Below are 22322 nucleotides of genomic sequence, written 5' to 3' on the forward strand. Positions count from 1 at the left end.
CATTTGGGGGTCAAATGACCCTTTCACAGGGGTTGCCTAAATACATCCTGCATATCAGATTTTACATTATGATTCATAACAGTAGCAACATTACAGTTATGAAGTAGCAACGAAAATAATTTTATGGTTGGGGGGTCACCACAACATGAGGAACTGTATTAAAGGGTCGCGGCATTAGGAAGGTTGAGAACCACTGTTTTAGAACATTCATTCCTCCATGTGGAATAGAGGCCAGATCGTTAGCTTTCTCCTTGCCAGGCTAAACATTTGCAGATCTGCCCAGTGACTGGACATGCAGTGCACTCCTGAGGAGCATTCTCATTGGCTGAGTGGGTCTCTGAGGACCGCCCGCATTTACAGGAGAGCGATTCCTGAAAGTTGCTCAAACATAGCAAATGTAGCTCTGTCCTAACAACGCAGAGCGGGGGACCTCTGAACCATGTCTCTCTCCATCTCCTTAACTATTTCAGAGAGATCATTAACAAGGTGAAATTGGGTGCCTCCAGGGTCACTGCACAATATACATTGTTCCTGTCTTTTAATGGCCTTTCCCCAGACAACAGTGATTCCTAAACTGCAGCGTCTGCAGCTGCTAACCTGGGCAGGCTGAGCCATGCTGTCTATGTGACCGCCATGGCCAGCTTGCCAGTGCAGACCTGAGCTTGGGCAGATGGATAAGGCTTGGGGGGAGGGGAGAGGAGAGAGGGCCTGGGTTTAAAGAGAGGGAACCAGCAGAGAAGCAGGCAGCCCTTGGAGGTCTTTGTTATTGATTTAGCATGAGAACTGAAAGTGGCAGGCAGGCAGGTGCCGGGGCTGGCGGGAGGGGAAGACAGGTGTAGGCAGTCCTGGATGGTGATTAGCGGGGCTGCAGATGTGGCCAGGGTGTCAGCTGGTGATGATTAGCAAGGACGTGGCTGAGGGGCAGGGCATCAGATGGCCGGTTCACAGTCCAGATGTGAGAGGCCACTGGACTCACACCCCGTCAGACACTCTCTGCTCCTCCCAGCATGTGGCTCACCTTCCCTCCGCTCTGTGGCCCTGGCCCCGTGCCTTCCTGCCCTGGGTTCCTGTGCAGGTGAAGGCACAGATTGCAGACCCCGTCCTCCAGCCCCCAGCCCCAGGCGTGCTGTCGGACCTCTGCACTCACCCTTTCAGCATTCCCTTCCGTGTCACACTGCATGGCTCGTTCTTATGAGCGCTGGCTCCTAGGGCCATCTCCGGCCTCCCTTTGTGCTTCTGTGATGTAGTGACTGCCCATTCTGCCCAGGTAAGCTCCTGGCTACACCCGCACCCCCAGAGTTCTGATTTGGGCCCACAGGCCTCATTTTGGCCAGCCCCAACCCTGGCCTGTCAGCTGGAGAAGCAGGCATTCAGAGGCAAAGCTGGTCATGCCAGGCAGAGAAGCAGGTGGGATGTCAGGCAGGCGAGGTGATATGACGGGCATTGTCCAGGATTCATGGCCCCAATTTGTCCTGGTTAATGGTTGTTTACAAATTCCAGGATGCCAGTCCTTTGAGCTGTGCTGTGTCCTGACCACACTCCTTGATGTGTGTGTGTGTGTGTGTGTGTGTGTGTCTGTCTGTCTCCCAGAGTCCATTATTCCCGGGCCTGCAACAGAAGGAGGACATGCTGAAGGCTGTCACATGCCAGGTGACACATGGCTGGTGTCACGTGGATGGTCACTGGAGTAGGGACAGGGACCACCACACTTGGCACCTGGGGCTGTGTCCTTGTGATAGGAGTCAGGCCCGTTGCAAAACCCAGTCAGTGGGGAAAGCAACTCCATGGCGCCGGTTGTTGGCCTGGTGGAGGGAAAGAAACCGCCCCCACCAGCTGGGCAGGAGACACCCCCTGAGGCTGGGCTTGCCGCACAAACAGGTTAGCAGTTTGACCAGACTGTCCAGGCAGCTCTAAGGCTTTCCCACAAGCTACTCGATAGGGTCTCCGCATCAGCCTCCTTGGTAAACGTGTCACCGGGACCATTTCGTGGGCACTTCATAGCAAACAGTGGCAGACATCTCCAGGAGAGAGAGGGCTTTGGGGCAACATGCGCCCCGTGGGGCCGAGGGACGCACACGCAGCTTTAGATATTACCTGGTGACCAGCCGTGGGAACAGGGACAGCAGTCAGACAGAGTTCAAAGCCGTGAAATCCAGAGATAATCCCCCAAATCATGCCGACCAAATGCTTTGCTTTCATCCAAGATTGTCGAGTGGGTGACCCCAAATAAACAAATGAGTTCTAGCCTTTTGGCGATGATTAGCCCAATGCCTGCTTTTCCAGGTGAGGAGAGGGCGGCGCCGGGCGCAGAGGGAAGCCCGGCCTGCGGAGGGCAGCTGAGTGTGTGCCCAGCCAGATCCAGCCGCGCCTGAGGTGCAGGAACTTGTGATGGAGAAAATCAAAAGGAAGGGGACCTGGAGTGGAAGTTCCTTCTAAGAACTAGGGAGCACCTCTAATGCCTCGTTGGGTACCTTTCCTGGGTCCCAGCTGCCGGCACCTGCGGAGCCCCCATCTGTCTCCAAAGGGCAGCCGCGTCCCAAAGCAGGGCGATGTGTGTGATGGGCTCTGGCTGGAGCGTATTTACGACTCTACTTGTACAATTATCCCCGTGAGTGTTATTTAATGAGTGAGCCCGGTACCTCTGTCATCTCCGTGAGTAACCCCAGTGCATCTGTGGCTGAGCTCCGACCACTGCGGGAGCCACGCTGGATGTCAGCTCCCGTTCAGCATCGTTGTCTGTGCGGTGACAGCATCTCAGGGCCCAGCCCAGGCGCTGGGTGTGCGTGGTTTGGCTCCCGAAGACAACAGACATCCTTAAGAAAGATGGAAACAAGAAGACCAAGAGCCCTTTATGTGTATACTTCCTCTAGCCCAGTGGTTCTCAACCTTCCTAATGCCGCAGCCATTTAATACAGTTCTTCATGTTGTGGTGACCCCCAATTTCATTGTTACAAATTGAACATAATTAAAGTATAGTGATTAATCACAAAAAATATGTAATTATATATGTGTTTTCTGATGGTCTTAGGCGACACCTGTGAAAGGGTCATTCGACCCCCAAAGGGGTCACGACCGACAGGTTGAGAACCGCTGCTCTAGCCTGTTGGCAAGTAGTCGGGCCAGTGGAGAGCACTGGAGCAGGGGATTAGGAGTCCTGTGCTCTAGTCCTACTCTTACGAACGCTCAGCCTGAGGAAAATCAGCGCATTGGGCCTCCCTCCTGCCATCTTTAAAACGGTGACAGTCATGGGAGGCAGGATGCTGAGTTCTTAGGATGAATGTGATAACAAGTGCATTCTACTGCTTGGTTGGATACCCTCTGAGCGTGCAGCAAGGGCAGCAAGGCCACCTGGCCCATGATCCACCATCTCCTTGTTCTGAGGAAATGGAGGAAAGGAAGTTCATGATGTTCCTGCTTTAAGAGACATTGAGAACAAGCTGACATCTGAACACATTTTTAATAAACTTGGATGACTATGTATGTACTTGTGGTGTACAAGCCAGCCTAATGTGAACATAGGACTTCCTAGTACTGTGATGGCAAACCTATGACACATGTGTCAGAGGTGACAAGCGAACTCATTTTTTTGGTTGATTTTTCTTTGTTAAATGGCATTTAAATATATAAAATAAACATCAAAAATATAAGTCTTTGTTTTACTATGGTTGCAAATATCAAAAAATTTCTATATGTGACACGGCACCAGAGTTAAGTTAGGGTTTTTCAAAATGTTGACACGCCGAGCTCAAAAGGTTCGCTATCACTGGCCTAGTATGTTCGAACCTTTCCAGAGCTGACCACGTTTAAGAACAGCCAGATTCAGTCCCGGCCGCTGCACCCCACAAAGCCCGGGCTCCCACTCCGGGCAGCGGAGTGTTCAGAAAGGCTGACTCTGAAGGAACACAATTGGGAAGCACTTGCCTTAGGACACAGGGTTGAATTAGTTGTCCTCCGTTATGGGAAATAACACGTCATAGTTCCTAAGAACTAAAGCAGACTTTTTCAAGATTGGATTCCATATTTACTAGTAGTTGAATCTCCCTCCACAGCCTTGACAGAGAACCACTGTAAAGTTTTCCTTCATTTTAGAAATTAACTTGAGAAAAAAAAAATGAACCGAGTTTAGGAAAGGAGAGTAGGGGGACAGGAGTGAGTGTACAGACTCGGGGAAGTGCCTGGAGGATGATGCCACAAACTGGGGTGAGTACATAACATCACAGACGTGTCCACATTGGTTAGAGCAGGTTTCTTTGCAGCAATAAAAAACAACAGCTAGAGACATTAACATGCAATGATGTTAGACAAAATTAAGTAGCACTGCCCAGGAAGTTAGCTGATGAGTAAAAATACATGCCTGTCTTTCCCACCCACCAACACCCCCCCCCCCCCCATTCCCAACCCCCAAAAGTAATTCTGATGGGCCAAAACAGGCCTGTGACATGCCCTATTTGGCTGTTGTTGTTTAATTTTTTCAGGACCTTCCAGATGGCTTTGGGTGACTTAATGGCCAGGTAAGTGCACGGCATTTTTATTGTAAATCTTGCCTCCCTTGGTGGTTCCCTAATGCCTCCCTGTTACAGGCGCTGCCATATATCACAGCCATTCTGCAGGCATGCCACCCAGATAGCATCCGTGGGATTGTAAACACAGTGATTCACAAACTGGTGGCAGCAGCTAAAAGCAGAGCAGTTCTCGACCCCAAGCATGACACCAAGATTCTAAATGGGATGTTGCAACACAAAGCTGCCTGAGTTTCTAAAGCACAACAGTGTTGCCGTGGCACTCATAGGTAGCAGAACCTGTGATTGACAAGCACACCCGATGTTGTTTCTCCCCCGGCACAGCATCCTTGCGCCCCACTGGCCTCCTGGTGCCTTGCTGCCATTTATTTGCATCCACAAGCCGGGAGCAAGCATTCTGCAGAAACACCCCAGAGTGGTTTCTGATTCCCAAAGGCCTTTGCAGCCAGCTCTATTGGAATGATTTCCAATATCCAGTTTCAGAGAATTCTGACCACAATATGCAGACTATGGCAGGTCTTAATGACGATAATACCATTTCACATTTTCATGGCGTTTAACAGCTTACAAAGTGCTTTCACGTATATTATCACATTGAATCCCAGAGAGATCGATAGCCTCTTCTCCATTCTATTGGCAGCTCAGTGGAGTGGAAAGAGCTCCGAGCCAGACTTAAGTTCAAATCCTGGCAATGACCCCCCACCAGCCAGCCAGCCATGCACAATTTGCATTATTTCTCCCAGTCTCCTTTTTCTTATCTATGATGGGGAGTCATTTCTGTTACTTAAAGATGAAGTGTGTGGTAAGGCTAAAGTAATATATGTATAAAAACATGGTGTAGGGCATGATGCACAGAAGCACTGGATCATTGTTAGTTTCTATTCACTTACTCATGGAGAAAATGAAGCTGGAGAAGCTAAGGGACTTGCTCAAAACAGCAGCTAGTAAACAGCAGGGCTGCGACTTCATTTATTTTACAGACTTTATTGAACACCTACTCCATGCCAGTGCCTCGGGCATAGGAAAGTGACCTTGAAGTGTTCACTGTAGAGTGCCAGAGCCTGAAATGCAAATGAGCAATTGCAACCTCACCTGGTCTGAGAGACAAAACATATTTCAGGACTGTCTTCGCACTCTGGGCGCACGCAGGGATCTACACAGGAAATGAGTGAAGAGGACCCTTCAGACGAAGGGGCAACAGAGTTAAACCAGAAATAGAATTTCAGCACAGAGGGGCATGAGGGACAGAAGAGGGGGCAGGGAGGTGCTAAGGGGGCAGAAATGCAACAGATTGCAGAGGCTGAGGGAATGCTGTGACGTATGGATCTCTATCTAGCCTGAACTCGAGAGAATCCATGGGATGGTTTTACATGAAGAACCACTGTGGCCAGAATTCCAGTTTTGAAATTGTGGCAGATTTGTGCAGGGTTCACAGGAGGAGAGAGGCAATGGAGGCCGTGTTCAATGAGAGATAATGAGGCTGTGAACTAAGCAAGTGGCAGAGCGGACAATGATGAGAGGTGCAGCAAGGAGGAATCGATGGGATGGGGCAATTGATTACATGACATGGATGAGACAGAGAGTCAAGAAGGACGCCCAGGTTATTAGCCCAGATGATGGGTAATGGTGGTGCCTCTCACTGACAGGAGAGTAGGATTGAAGGGACAGTAATGGATTCATTCGGACTTGTTGGTTCTGAGAGACCCATGGACATGCAGGAGGAGATGTTCAGTAGAGAGTTAAAATGGATTTGAGCTTGAGAGAGGACTGAGGGCGAGATGCATTGATCTGGGGGTTATTGGCTTTTAGATGATGGATGAGCCTGGACTGTCTTTTCTTCCTGCTCTACCTTCTTAGAGCCCTATCTTCTGAGAACAGGGAAATAGAGTCATGGAGGACTCTAGGGAATACTAATGTGTAAGTGCTAGAATGAGGACCAGCAAAGGAGAAAGGGGGTATAAGAGGCCAAGGGAGACAAGTATCTTTTGATGGTGAAAGTAGAGGTAGATATCAAATTCCCCCAAGAATCAAAGAAAAGAGACTAAAACACAACTATCCTTTTTAGCAATTAGAAGGTCAACTTAGTGGTAGAAAAGGTGGTTAAAAAAAAACAAAACAAAACAAACCTCTCAACTTGGGGGGGGGGGGGGTTTCTAACTATGACCCCAGAATAAGAAAAAAATATTTTATATTGTAACCTGGGACAAAAGTTTCATGACTAATACCCACTCTCTGATATTTCATACCTATTCTATTCTGTTCTATTCTATTCTATTCTATTCTATTCTATTCTATTCTATTCTATTCTAAATGCTGCTTGCTATTCATTAAGTTTACTTTCAGACCAAATAGCGGGGTGCAAGCTGAAGTTTGAAAAGGCATTGGTTTAGCTAAATATAATTTCCCACCAGAAACTTATGTGGAGTAAAGTATGGGATAGAAGAAAAGACTCTGAGCAAAGACACCGGATTCATGGCATGACTCAGCTACTTAATGGCTGTGTGACCTTCTATGTGCCCATTAGCCTCCATGTGTCTCTTCCATTATCTGTGAAATTCAGGTAATACATCAGCTGAAAAGGGATCTTCTGGGGATCAAGTAAGATAAAATATGTGAGTGAAGAGAGGGTATGTTTAGAATAGTCCTGGTCAAACTCAGGTTTTTTTAGTCCCACTCACAGAAGGAGCAGAATGGTGCATTATGGGTCCCAGGCTGCAGCTCTCTTACCTGAATCCTGGAGCCACATTTCTCTAGAGCATATCAAGAACCAGAATGAGACCCAAAATTTAATGAGGCAGAATCGGTGGTGTTGCTACAACATTTATAAAATGTTCTTGTCCTAATACTATTATAGTCATTTTGGGGTTTTGATTTAATCCAGAGTCCTCTATTATAAGGACTTTCCATAAAGTCCTATTGGGAGAGAAGCCCATACAGGCAGGTTTTCTCACCACAGCATGAAATAATAGATGGACTGCAGAGACACACAAAAAGATGGGGTCCTCTATACAGGCAATAATCCTTATGAACTTCAGTAGGCCTGGAGGTATCACAATATTAAGGCAAAATATAATAATGGGTTTTTATGAAAACAAACTACTACATTTGCATACTTTATATGTGCACTGACTTAGGCACAAGGAAGAGAAAGATGACCAAGAAATGGTTCCTGATTGCCAAATGTGTACAAACAGATGGGTGAGCAGACCTATAAATAGATAATGTCTATTAAATGGTACAACTAAGAGAGATTTGCATCTGATCATGATAAGATATGAATGTACTATGAGAGAGAAGAAGGTGAGCAGCTAGCCCAATGTGGAGTTCAGGGAATACTTCTTGAAGGTCATCTTGCCCAAGATGAGTCTCCATGTAAGGATTAATCAAGGTAATTAAAGATGGCAAATAAATTTCAGGAAGGCAGAGTAGCATAAGAAAGGCATGAAGTATAAAAATGTGCATAGTGAATACAATATTTGTATAAACAAGCACAGGCTAGACAATAGAGGTGGAGGTGGTCCCCATTGCTGAGTCTTCTCTACCAGGTCGGGTGCTCAGAGCACATTGTATTGGACATGGAAGCCACTGGTAGGGACTGGCCACTCTGGCAGCCTTGTGGAGGGAAAGTTAAGAGAGGGTCAGGGACATACATTCAAGAACAATTACAATAGCTCAGGAGAAATCTCTTGAGGGCCTGGACAAGAGAAGCAGGAATAGTGATGGGAGAGGACTTAGATTTTAGAAATATTTGGATACTCTACTTCAGGGATAAAAAATTGAATAATACTGTCTAATAATATTATTTTCCTTGAGTTCAAAGTTGAATATGGGAAAAATGAGACATGTCTACATAGCACTGTAATATGAGTAGGAGGTGCTAAGTGTGGAAAGAGGCATAGACACCTGGGAGTCAGAGGAAAGAGGCATAAACTCCAATTGCATGATTCAGGGATGGCCTCATGAGAGAAGTGGCATTAAAGGCAGGTCTTGATAGGTGAATAGGGTTTCGTCATGAGTTGAGAAAAGGAAGTTTATTCCAGTAGAAGGAATGCCTTGAACAATCATAGGATAGGAGATGGTGTAGTTTAAGGACAAGAACACAGGCTCTGGGCTCAAATCTCTGCTCTGCCACATCCTTAATCATCGAATTGGAGGCAACTTACTTTGTTCCTCTGAGTCTCTGCTCCTCGTTTGTAAAATGATTAGAGTTATCATTTATCCTACTGGGTTGTGAGATTTATGAGATAATAATGTATGTAACTGTGCTTGACTCAAAGCAAGCAACCAATGAGTTAGCTGTTATTTTATTATTGGGTCAAAATGGTAGGGAGTTGGGGTTGAGGCAGTATTTGTCATGGAAAGGAGAATGCATAGGTGAGAACAAAATGGAGAGAGTGGGTCAGCATCTGGGAGAGACTGCAGAAGGCCCTGAGTGTGAGGCTGAGGAATATGGACTTTCCTGACTTGGCAATAGGGAACCCCTGAGGATTTATGATGGTGCTGAGGAGCTGAGCTATGTGGCCAAGGTTAGTCAGCCATCACGCTAAAGATGGTTTGGATGAACAAAGGATCAAAAGCATGGAGATCATTTATAAAATTATTACGAGAGTTCAGATGAGAGAGAGAGATAATAAATGCCTGAGTTTGTGTAATGTTTGTAAGAATGGGGAGGAGATCTTAAAAGGAGGGAAGTTGTTAAGGGGAAATAGCAAAGATATCCAAGTTTCCAGCCAAGGTCATTAGTGTTGGAATGAACACTAATAAATATTAACAAATATTAAGAAGACAAGAAAGGAAGTAAGTCAGAAGTTCTAGGAGTTGGGAAATAGAGCAAAATGATAGTTTCTATTTTGAAGACTCTCAATTATCCTGATATTCATTCTCCTCTATGTTGTACAGATGGCCACTGTTGTACAGAAATGCCATTTCCCAATATCCCTTGCAACTGAGTGTTGCCATGTGGTTAAGTTCTGACCATTGGAATGTGAACAGAGCGATGTCCTGGTCATTCCTTTTAAAGTGACCTGTTTCCCATTATTCCTTTTCCTGGTCCTGAAGGTCAGTGCAGGAATACAGTGCTGAGAGCCAGGGTTCTACCTGCTGGCGAGGGCAACGCCCAAGCACTGGTTGGAACAACAGCCCTCTGCCTCACCCCAGACACAGCTGGCTCTGATTTCACGGAGAGAAATAAACCTTCTACACTGCTTAGACTACAGGTGTTTGCTTGTTTGTTTGTTGTTTGTTTGGTAGCTGAGACAGTCCCCTAACTAATAGAGATGATGAGCTTGAGATACAGCAGAGGGTGGAGGTGGCCAGGAGAGAGCTGGAATTAAGGCTCCATAGCCATAGAGATGGGTCAGGGGTGGAGATATCGAATTAGAAGTCATGTGAATAATGATGATGATTGAGGCCAGCCAGTGAATGAGATTGCTGAGGGACCCCTGGTGATACGGGAGAGATGAGGACCACAAAATGCCCAGGCAGCACATCTGGAGGGATGGGGAGAGGAAGAAAAGGAACACCATAGAGACTGAACTGGATACAGATACAGGATGCTGAGGAGTTAAGGAGGAGGAAAAGATGGCAGAAGAGAATAGTGGCAGGGCAATCAAGGGAGATTTTTATAAGAGCGTCTTCGGCAGAGAGGTCAAGGAAGGTAAAAACTGAGAAAAGGCCACACGTTTGGGAGATTAGAGTAGGAAACAATGAAGAAAAAAGTCCAATTATGCTCAAAATAATGTGCTGAACAAGGTAGGAAGTTGTATAATAAAATTTAAAGAGTTCAATCTAAAGTTAACTTTTAAAATGGATAAGGTAAGTAATACAAACTTCCCCCTCCAGAAGGTGAAACTGGATCCTACCCAGTCCTTGGTATGCGCTGGATTGAGCATCTGGCTTCCAAAGGATAGAATGCAGACAGGGGAAAACAGTAACTTCAGAGTGGAGCAACCTGACAAATGCCCCACCCTACCCAAGTGGTCAAGGTCAACACCGCCAGGGATAGGGCACCTGGATATAATGTACCCCTGTATGAAGTGACAAGAAAGGCGATTCAGCTCTGTCGTGGTCTTTCCCAAAAACCCGTAACCCCAGCCAAGACGTGAGAAAAACATCAGAGAAACTCAAACTGAGAGACACTCTACAAAATAACTGACCAGTGTCCTTCAAAACTGTCAAGGTCATGGAAAATAAGGAAAGAGTGGAGAACTGTCACCAAACAGCAACAAGGAGACTTAATGACTGAATGCCACATGGGATCCTGAATGCGATCCTGGAACTGGGAAAAAATCAATGGAAACATTGGTGAAATCTGAATAAAGCCTGTTAAGTCCAATACAGTCGTATTGTACAAATGTTAGTTTCTTACTTTTGACAAATATTCCACCGTTACATAAAACGTTTGGCTAGGGCAGTGGTTCTCAACCTTCTGGCCCTTTAAATACAGTTCCTCATGTTGTGACCCAACCATAAGATTATTTTCGTTGCTACTTCATAACTATAATGTTGCTACTGTTATGAATCATAATGTAAATATCTGATATGCAGGATGGTCTTAGGCGACCCCTGTGAAAGGGTCATTCAACCACCAAAGGGGTCGCGACCCACAGGTTGAGAACCGCTGGGTTAGGGGCAAGTGGGTGACGGATATATTCTCTATACTTACTGGTTTTGTAACTCTTCTGTAAATCTAAAATCATTCCAATGTAAGAACTTCTTTTTTTTTCTTTTAATATACGGCAAGGCCCGAGCTTTGGGATGGTTCCTACTAGGAATAAGCAAGTTTGAAATAGAAAGAATCCTGTCCCCGACTGCCCCGCCCTTCCCCTCCTCCTTCACCCCGAAGAAAAATTTTTCCATTAGTCCATTATTACAGTACAATGGAATGTTCAATTTCACACTGTGTGTGACATTCCGTGCCAACTAGAATAGTTAATGCAACTTTACATTTATGGCTCTGCTTGGGTGTGAATTATTGTGTTTATGAAAATCTCCATATTAATGTCCGGCTGTAAGTCATTCTGCGGCTGCCTTTATTAATAGCTCAATTCCCACTGCTCAGCCTGCGAGCCATTCCAGTCCCTGCCACTGCGGAGCGGGGCTGCTGCCCACTTGTTTGCCATCTACGCAGCCATCTTGAACTTCGCTCTAGAGCCACCATCCGCCAAATTGCTCAGCACGCATTTTGGACTGTTTCTTTGTTGGTGAGGCTGGGCAGCTTGTCTGAGGGTAGCCTTTTACTCTCTGCTCCTTTGTTGGCTGCTCTTTAGCAATACCCGCTGCAAAGGGATTTGGGCACGGAGTCTGCAGCTGGTTCAAGCCCTGCCCATGTGACGGTCATTCATTCTCCCTGGGTCCCAGTTTCCCCATCTAAAGTGGGAATCACAACGTCTTTTCTAAACGTGTTATGAAAATTAAAGGCGATGGTGTTAGTACAGATTTTAGTAGAGTTCCTGGCACCCGGAAAGCCCTTAGCGGTCTTTCTGTGCTGGTAATTACACTGACAAGAATGTTAGCACTGTTAATAGTGGGTAATGTTGAAAGAATTCGGGGCTGGCTGCTGGGAGGCCCGGGATTTAATTCGGGTTTGTCTGTACACTAGACTGCTGGCCTCGGAAAAGCCACTTCTCTCTCGGGTTGTGTTCGCCGGTGTGCAACACAGGAGCTGACTTTCTTAGGCATCTCTTCAGGGCTAGTACTCTGCACTCCATCCACAGAACAGCTAGCTAACACCTGACAGGCGTGCCCACCTTCACTCCTTTATCCATCCCTCCCCCACCCAGCCCCTTCTCCTGGGGTCAGACAGTCCTCAACCAGAGCTCAGAATATTCCGGAAGGGGCCAGGCTTGGCTCTGCTTTCTCAGGCTTCCGCACACGCCAGCTCAGATCAGACCCCCTACCCTAGCCCCTTGCTGGAAGGAGGGGAATATGAAATCTCAGCAGGCAAGGAGGGTTTTATGCTCTGTAAATCATTAAAGTGGCCAATATTTTCCTTTGCTGCACTTCTCTCACCTCACAATATTTTTTCCCCTGCAGTGAAATCCATTCCCCCAGCCTGGAAACGTAGGCACTTTATAGAAAATCTTTAGCTTGTACCAGCACAAATGGATGGGTCTTATTTCCTGTCTGCAGCTCATGGTGTTGCGAAGACATTGCCAAAAACTATTGACTGAGACATAAAAGCAAAAAAGCAAAAAAAAAAAAAAAAGAAAAAGATGGAAATGAATGTGGGCATGTTCCATGTTCACATATACATTTACAAACACACAGACATGACCGTGATCAAGCCCACACTTCAAGGAAGAGTCCACACGGGACCTCCTCATTCATAGCCCAACTCCCAACCCTTCCCCTGCCCAGGGCCCCCTCTGCGCTGGCGGAGGAAGGGACGGGGGGCCTAGATCCCATAGTCTTCCTGTTCCCCGAGCCAGGACTCTGGGAGGGTCCCACTCAAGAGCCAGCCACCATGTAATTTTAGAAATGAAAAGAGAAAAGCACAGTAAGCCCTCCGGGCTTTCCTTTTCCTAATATGATTCTTCCTAATAACTCCCAGGCCTTGTGGTTGAAGGACTTTCGGGGGAGGTACATATAATGTCACGTACAATCTTCACTTGAATTAGTGAGGGAACCACTACTGACCCCGTCTTGCAGTGGTTGAAACAGGGCTGGAGGAATGGGACGATTCATCCGACATCACCTGGTTAGGAAGTGGGGCGCCTGGGACTCCAGCCGTCTCCTGAGTTCAGTCCTGGTGTGGTTTCCATGCCTTCACATGGCCCCTCCCCCCAGAGGTCCCTGCAGCAGGAGGCATCTCCTGAGCTTGCTTCTTTCCTGTCCGAGGCCTGGTCTGTGGGAAAAGGCCCTGGAGCTGGGCTGCAGGGGAGAGGAGGCACACAGAGAGGTGGGTGCATAACAGTCAGCAGGGGAGCAAAGGTCACTCACTTTACACCCTGCTGTCTGCAAGTCGGTGGGATCCTTGGGCCTGTGTGCCCAGCTGCATCCAGGCCACTGTGTGTGAGCTGTTGCCCCCCTCCTTGTCTTTAGAAGGTAACTGGTACCCCGGATCCCACAGAGGGGCCCGACCATTGCCCAGGCATGTCAACGGACAGGCACTAATTCTTTCCTCCCCCTCCCTCCTCCATCTCTGCCCCTTTCCTTTTTACCCTCCTTCTCTCATAACTTCCTTCCCTTTCTTTCTGCTATCTGGTAGCTTGAACCCAAATAACATGAATAATTCATTCCAAAAGCCTCAGTTATCCAATTGTCCAGTTGTCCCTCACTCCTCAGCCCAGCTCCCTTCTTCTGCAGTGCCTACCACTCGCTTCCCCAGGTGCCTAGTCCCAGGGCCACCCCCTCATTCCCCCCAGATGCCTAGTCCCAGGGCCACACCCTCATTCCCCCCAGGTGCCTAGTCCCAGGACCTCCCCCTCCTTCCCCCCAGATGCCTAGTCCCAGGGCCACCCCCTCCTTCCCCCCAGATGCCTAGTCCCAGGGCCACACCCTCATTCCCTCCTGGTGCCTAGTCCCAGGGCCACACCCTCCTTCCCCACAGGTGCCTAGTCCCAGGACCACCCCCTCATTCCCCCCAGGTGCCTAGTCCCAGGGCCACCCCCTCATTCCCCCCAGGTGCCTAGTTCCAGGGCCACCTGCTCATTCCCCCCAGGTGCCTAGTCCCAGGGCCACCCCCTCATTCCCTCCTGGTGCCTAGTCCCAGGGGCCACCCCCTCCTTCCCCCCAGGTGCCTAGTCCCAGGACCACCCCCTCATTCCCTCCAACTGCCTAGTCCCAGGGGCCACCCCCTCATTCCCCCCAGGTGCCTAGTCCCAGGGCCACCCCCTCATTCCCTCCAGGTACCTAGTCCCTGGGGCCACCCGTGTCCCTCACAACCAGAGGCCCAGAGGCCAAGCCCATTTACAGTCACTCTGCTCTGGGCACACTCATTCAAACTGTGGGGGCCCCGCATGTCTTCCTCTCTAGCGGAACCAATGTTCAGCCCAAACATTGTGCCCAGTGCCTAGCCTATTGCCAGGGAGGCCTCCAGGCGCCCAGCACAGCTGTGAACTGCCCAGGAAAGGAACCTGGTGGTGTGTGACTATCTACCGGGAGAGCAGAGCTCAGAGCCAGTGCTCTGGGGACACAAGTTCGGTTTCGGAGAGGGAGTGGCAGCGAGCTCAGCACAGTGACACCCTTCTCCACGCGGATGCCACAGGCCCTGCGCCCCTCAGTGTCCTGAGCTCCAATGATCCGCAGCTCCTGAGGGGCCCCGTCCAATCTTCACCCCTGACCGTCACACCCCCTTGGGGACCGCACACTCCCTCTTGGAGGCCAGGGCCTGGGGCTGTTTTCTCTTGGCTCCTCCTTAGATGCTGTTTGCTGAGAGAAGGGTGTCTTCCAGGCCCGAGGTGGCGGCTGACAAGGCTTGGCGAGCTCATTAGCTGAGCCGGCTGGAGCGCTGCTGAGGTTTCCTGTGCGCTCAGTGTGTTTCTTTTTTTAAACATGATCAATGCCCTCCCGGCTGGGCTCCCTCACCGGCTCCCTATTGTTCTCGGCTTGCATGGAGCTGGGTCCTGGTCAAGGACTCAGGAGCCTCAGAAAATGTGCTCCCTGCGGCTGGCGGGCAGCCAGCGGCCTGGTGAGACCTCGCTGCACATGAGGCTCGATTTCCTGTGCGCCTGCCTGGGAGCAGCATCCAGGCCCGAGTGGACACGGGAGGCTCCAGTAAAGGTGAGAATGCTGTGTGGCTCCAGGGCAGACCCTTTCCCTCTCTGGGAGTCTGCTTCGTTGTGTATGAAAAAAGGGGTGAGGTCCTAGTTCTCCTGTGAGCACCCCAACCCTGTGATTCTCAAAGGTCTCAGAGCGGCATCCTGAGATTCGGACCCTTGCAGTGGGAGGGGAAATCAGGAAAGCACGTTCACAGTCAGGACCTCGCCTGCTCCTGGCCTCGGGCCTGAAAGCAGCGGGGGAGGGCCCTGAAGAGGCTGCGGCTGGAGTTCTGGCCCCTCCTCCACCGGGCCCCGCCCCTCACCGCCCCCGGGCCCCGCCCCCTCACCGCCCCGGGCCCCGCCCCTCACCGCCCCCGGGCCCCGCCCCTCACCGCCCCTGGGCCCCGCCCCTCACCGCCCGCAGTCCGTGCCCCGCCCCGCCAGGTGCTTAGTTTGCTGCTCCTGCTCCCGCTGTTACCCAGCTGTAGTGACTGGATATGCCAGGTGCAGGCTGCTGAGAAAATGTCTTCAACATGCTTTTGTTATATATATTTTTTAATAAACAGATGCTAGTTCAAATAAGGTTTTATTGGCAAGTCATTCTGGAGTTTGGATTTTTCCTGCCGCCTTCTTTAGATTAATAGCATCTGCCAAAACCTCTGATGGTGCTGGACTGGAGAGATATTCTCCGCCCTGTGCAAGCTAATGAGAGTTCTCTCTCTATTCTCAAAAGGAAAGTGATAACATAATATATCATTTTTGCTGAGAGCTTAGCATGTGTCAGATATGGTGTTAAGGACATATCAGAAGGTATTTTGTTAATTCGTATGATGTACTTATGTCACTCCCTTTTACAAAAAAAAGGACAGAGAGGTTAATAAATTTGTCCAAATTTTGGGGACAAGTTTCTTAACCTTTACAAAATTAGAGGAACCCAGAACTAAGTCCTGACCTGTCTGGCCTTTGAGTCCCTTCCCTCCTGACCCCGTTTCTACGTCAGTACCCTGACCGCTGCGACATTCTTCACATCATCACAGCAGATGACAGTCCGACAGAGTGGGGAGGACACTGGCCTCCACACCAAATCCAGGTTCCTGGCCCCGACTCGTGACAAAAAGCCCCAGTGGACTCTCCAAGCCTCTGTGGCCCAACTTCACAAAGTCACCATGAAGACCAAGTACGACAATGTTCGTGAAAATGCTTTGAAATAGGAAGCACGCAAGGAATATTTGATATAGTTGTTTGTTCTGACACTGCCCAGACCAGAACCCATCAACTGGCCGTGGAAAAAGAATCCTCCCTTACTGGTGCCCTTTCCCGCAGCTGCCCTGCCCTGAGCGAGTACCCCCCTCCCCCCACGCCCCACCTCCCACCTCCAGCGCTGTCTCCACAGCCATCGCAGGCCCTCTCCAGGGCTCCCTCCGGCTGCAGGAGGCACATGGCTGAGTCAGCTGCATTTCCTCCCTTCCCCAGCTCCCTTAAACCTGTTACTGAAATTGGCTCCCTGGTTCCAGCAGCTTTGCTTGCCACCCAGCAAGTCCCCTGGGGACGGGGTGGGGGGCACAAATCCCATTTGCTCTCCCTGCAGGCGGCTAGCTGGCTCGGGGGACAGCAGGTGGGTGCAGGGAGTGGGCCTGTTCCCTGGGGGCAGCAGGGACTAAGCTCTCCCGGAATAAAAGCGAGTTAGTTGCCACCTTCCTGGTGACAATAATCCACCCCACTCCTTGCAAGGCAATGACAGCCCGGGTGATGCATCTCCATGGCCAGGGGATGGGCTCTTTCAGTCCTTGTCCACCAGGAGCGAGCGCTCGGAGCTGTCCCGCAGCCTGCTGGCCCTCTGTGGTAAGAGCACCTCTGTCCGTGGCAGGATGATCTCGCCCGGCAGCTTCAGAGCCGGAGACACCCTGCCCTGCTCTGCCAAGAGCCGCCTCTCAGGGGGACAATAGGCCCCTCGGACATTCCACCCACAGCCCTCCCGGCAGCGGAGCCCGAGAGTCTCAGGGCCGGGGACGCCGAAGCCGCCGGCCACAGCCCGCTGTTTCTTTGCAGTCTCCTGTTTTATCTCGGGAATTCCATAATATGCATGTTTGTTTGAGTATAAGAATGTTTAACTCTAAATCTTCAAGTAAAACCGATGCCCAGGGAAGATACGGCTTGTTCATTCTGGGGCTTTACTCCGCCAGCCTGTCACAGCGCACCCTGGGCACCGTGCACCTGGGGCACTGCTCGGTGAGAGGGTGAGAGAGGCCTGTGCAGCAGGAGCTGCAACAAACTCTCCGGGCTGACGGCCTCCACTCCCGTCTGTGGAACCCCTCCTGCCTGCGGAACCCCTCCGATCTGTCTGCTCAGCTCCTGCCCTCTGTTCAGGACGCAGGAGACAGGGACAGATGGAGACGGGGAAGCTGCCAGGGGGCACTGACCACAGTGTCTGCGGCCCCGGTGCTTGCTGAGTGAGCATTTTCCTTATGCCTTGGCTCCACTGACCACCGAGAGCCTGAGACGCCCTAAGCACAGCGTCTCCTCAGGCCCAACCCTCCGGGGGCTGAGGGACAGCAGGGCACCTGGTAGCCTGTGGGAGTGGAAAGTGGCATCTTTATAAGTGATGGCACTCTTCAGGGCAGACCCTGAGAAGTCTGGGGGAAGGGAATGGCTCTTGTTCTGATTTGAATGGTCTCAGGGAAGGCCAGTGACCAGTGATGAAGGGAACTGATGCTGGGGTTGAGTGAGGATGGAAGAGGAGTCAGGGACTTCAGAAACAAGAGTGGGAAGAAGGGATTGGCCAAGGGGGGCCTTTTGGATGCGCAGGGGGCTTCCACCTGCACCTGACAGTAGAGCTAACTGGTGGCTGGAGGAGGCTCCAGAGGTCAAGCCACAGCGCTGAGGACACAGGGGCACCTTCTTCCTGAGGTGGGGGCCGGGCTAGGGCTGCTGCCGCCTCCTGCGCACCCCCCCCCCCCCCCCCCCCGCTGCTTCTCCTCCTCTGCTCACTCAGTCCCCACAAGCTACGCCTCCAGGTGAGGTAACTTATGGAACGCAAAGGTGAAACCTGATGTGATATGTGCAGCATTTCTTAGGCAGACCAAGAACATCCAGCTCTGCGATTTTGCTCGATACAACAAAGCCAAACCCCTATCGCACAAGGCTGCGCGGAGCCAGGAGCGAGGGGACTGTCAACACCTCCGACGCTCTGCAGACAGCCGGTGGAGACACATTGCACCCGGGTGGCCGGTGGAGGGAGGGTGGAGCCTGCCAAATCCACTCAGGTTTGCAGGGCGCACTGCGTGGACATTTGAAATCATTTCCTTTTCCTTAGTCCCTAACCTGCCAGCTGTTCTGGGAGCATTGGCTTCGGTGCCGTCAACTGTCGGCCTTGAATGTAAGAGCCACGGGGCTCCTTTAAATTATGTTGTCTTGCTACATTGCTGTTATGTCAACCCAAACTCTGTACAGCTTCTGGGAGAAGGGAATTTTGTCTGATGATGAATTTAAAGGAAAATAAGCCATTATTTTTTTTTTTATCCAGGCCGCTTAAAAGGAAGCATAGCTTGGGCTCAGTCTTATTTGAGAACCAGGGAGAACGTGAGGAAGGTTGTTTTGCAGCCAGAGTCCCCGATCCTTCTAGCACCTTTCCCGGCAGTGGGGTCTACGGTGACCAGGAGCAGGTGAGCACCAGGGAAACAGAGCCGGTGCCTGACCCCAGAGTCCCGGTTGAAACTCTGTTTCATTCACATTAGTCAACTAACGCTGATGCTGTGCTGTCATATGCCTATTTGTACAGATTAATTCATGGAACCCTGGGAAGTACATGGCACTGGCCCCATTTTCGCTCAGAGGCGTGAAGCAACTTGCCCAAGGAGCCTATACTGAGAAGTCATGCAGTAAGGAATTAAATGATGGTTTCTAATGCCAGAACTTTGGACACCCCCCACTCCAAAAGGAGGGCCATTCTACAGCTGTGAATTTATCTCTTCCTTCATGCACACACTCAATAGCTATGCACTGGGCATGCACGGCCAGTCACTAGGGACACACCCATGACTTGGAGAATGTCCTTGCACTACAGGGTTACAGAGTCTACTAGACTCACAGTGCAGTCTCGAAATGTGCATTCACCCAATATTTAACATTTAGTAGAACAAATAGCTGGCCAGGGGGCGCACACTTCCCAGGCCGTTGCTTTGATGTCCTGTGGTCGTTACTGCTGTTGTTCAGTGAATGAGTGACTCCTGGGCACACCTGGTGGAGGCCTGCCCTGGGTCATTAGGTCTGCAGTGAGGCCCACACATTCTCTTTTTCCTTTTTTTTAAACTACAGGTGAATCAGTTGGTTGCCACCTGAGATGACTAAACCCAAAGCTTGGAGGACACAGCCCTTTGAGGACCCACATATAATTTTGCTTTTCTGACGTCCATTGTTTCACTGGGCCTTCTTTAATGACGACGTTTTCACCTTCGTTCATGATACTTAGATGACTGATATTAAACAGACCCCGTCTTAGATGAGCCCTCGGCTGGCTCCTACTGCACGTTGGCCAGTGGTGGGGAATTCCGCACGTGAAACTGCCATCATGGAACTGGCTTGGCATTCAGCTCGGCTCCTTCCCTGCCCGTGACCCTGTGGAAGACCCCCTCCCATCGTTTTTGTTTTTTAATATATATTTTTAATGATTTCAGAGAGGAAGGGAGAGGGAGAGAGAGAAACAGCAATGATGAGAGAGAATCATTGATTGGCTGTCTCCTGCGTGCCTCCTACTGGGGATCAGGCCTGCAATCCAGGCATGTGTCCTTGACTGGAATCAAACCTGAGACCCTTCAGTCCGCAGGCCGATGCTCTATCCACTGAGCCAAACCAGCTAGGGCTCCTCCTCCTTCTCTTGTTCAATTCTACCCTCATTTAACTCAAGACAGATAATCATCTGGGGAAAAAAGAATCAGATAATCTGAATCCGATTACTTTGTCTAATTCTTTTATTTTGTAGACAACAAAAGCCCAGAAAGGGAAAGTGCTTTTCCTGAAGGCACACAGCCTGGCATTGGCTAGGACTAGAATCCAGAGTATCAGAGCCACCTTTCTCGGGTGTAAGGAAAAAAGAGCATGTGCTTGCACCCGGCCCACCCTGAACACCACCTGCAGACAGCCAGGGACGCCAGATCCCTCCTCAAACCGCTCAGCCTAGTTCTAGGACAGCTTCTCTGTGGAATCAAGACCAGCTCCATGGTTGGTCAGGCCTGCGGTGCAGCCAGGCGGCCAGCGGAGTGTCAGTCAGCCGGGGGTCACTGGCATTCAGGAAATAAGACAAGCTTCTGCTCCCTGTCCACCACCGGGCACCGTGCGTGGCGTTTCCACGGCAGGAAGGCAGCAGTGGCCCTGGCTGATGAAGGGCATCACAGGCAGGGCCAGCCCTGCTGCTCCAGGTTAATCGAGGACGAACTGCACCCTCGGACGACAGTGTTCTCCTCGATGCGTTATCTGGACCATTTCAAAGGCCTTTGTGTGGGCTAAGCTGGCGGCGGCAATGTTTGCAGGCTGGGACTTACAGAAAAGATGTATTTCCTGACAGGGAGAAGGTCACCCAGACAGAGGCCATTACAATGAGCTGCGGTCGGGTCGGAATTTCCTGGAGCTCAATCGATGTGGTCTCGGGCATTACTCAAGCATTGGGATTAGAACGCTAGAGCGGGGGCCAAGAAAATGCTCTTCAAAGTGGTCGGCAAGTCCCAGGCTGTGAAAAGTCGCTCTGCTGTTCGCCCTCAACCCCTCAGTGGGACAGCTGGGGTCCAGGGGTCAGCGCGACATCAGCAGGTCAGAACGGAGAACTCCACAGATGGGGCGTGTGGAGGAGCGGTTTGGCCTGGGGAGGCTGCACCCAGAGAACCCCGGCTGGCGGGAGGACTCACTGAACGGCCCTCAGGGGGTCGCCAGGTGCTCCGAGTCTTGTTGACTCATATAAAGCAGGACTGGTGACACTTGCTCATAACCATCTTTGTATTTTTCTCAATGGACACAGATATAAAAACTCTGAAACTAAAAAATCATATTTTTGGACATAACTTTGGGAATCAATAGTCCTCTGTTCCCATGGGAACAGAGTGGGTTTACCGTCTTCCCAGCAACTGAGCCCCAGTTAGTGTGAACGAGTCCAGACCAACCTCCGACGCCCAGGGCTGTTCCAGGCGTCATGCCCAGGGCACAGAGACGCCCAGGGCACAGACACACCCAGGGCACAGACACGCCCAGGGCACAGACACACCCAGGGCACAGACATGCTCAGGGCACAGACACACTCAGGGCACAGACATGCTCAGGGCACAGACACACTCAGGGCACAGACACATCCAGGGCTCAGACACACCCAGGGCACAGACACACCCAGGGCACAGATATGCTCAGGGCACAGACACACCCAGGGCACAGACACACCCAGGGCACAGACATGCTCAGGGCACAGACACACTCAGGGCACAGACATGCTCAGGGCACAGACACACTCAGGGCACAGACACATCCAGGGCATAGACATGCCCAGGGCACAGACATGCCCAGGGCACTGGCCAGTCTGCAAATGGTCCACCTTGTCCATCTCATCTGCTCTGAGTTGTGCTCCAAATCCAGCCTCGATTTTAGGTGGCAGTGCAGTTGGGCTAACTAACCTATAAGGTTTCTTGGTTCCAGTCTGAGCGCTTGTGGTTCACAATTAGACTGTTGATCATACAGACACAATAAACTCCATCTGCTCCTGAAGATTTGTCGTTGACAGGCTCATGTAACACCCACAGAACACTCAGGCCAGAGAGTGCTGTGTTCTGCCCAGGGTTGGTGGGACAGCGGTGCATAGTGAGAAGTGCCTCTTCTATCAAGCTTTTAGCGCCAGCTAAGAGAAGCACGTTGGACACCCGCCCATAAAGGTGAGACAAACGCCATGATTTCTGGGCCACCCCGTGGCTCCTTCCTAGCCAGCCGCCACTGTGACCCAGCTCTCAGGTTCTCATCCAGGCTGAGTGACCAGTTCATAGACCCTCCTTTGCTCTTCTTCTTTTTAAAAATATTTTATTGATTTCAGAGAGGAAGGGAGATGGAAATATGAATGATGAGAGAGAATCAT

Source organism: Myotis yumanensis, unplaced genomic scaffold, assembly GCF_028538775.1.
Source record: "Myotis yumanensis isolate MYYU_CA2020_CCGP unplaced genomic scaffold, mMyoYum1.0.hap1 SCAF_10, whole genome shotgun sequence".
Classification (NCBI taxonomy): Eukaryota; Metazoa; Chordata; class Mammalia; order Chiroptera; family Vespertilionidae; genus Myotis; species Myotis yumanensis.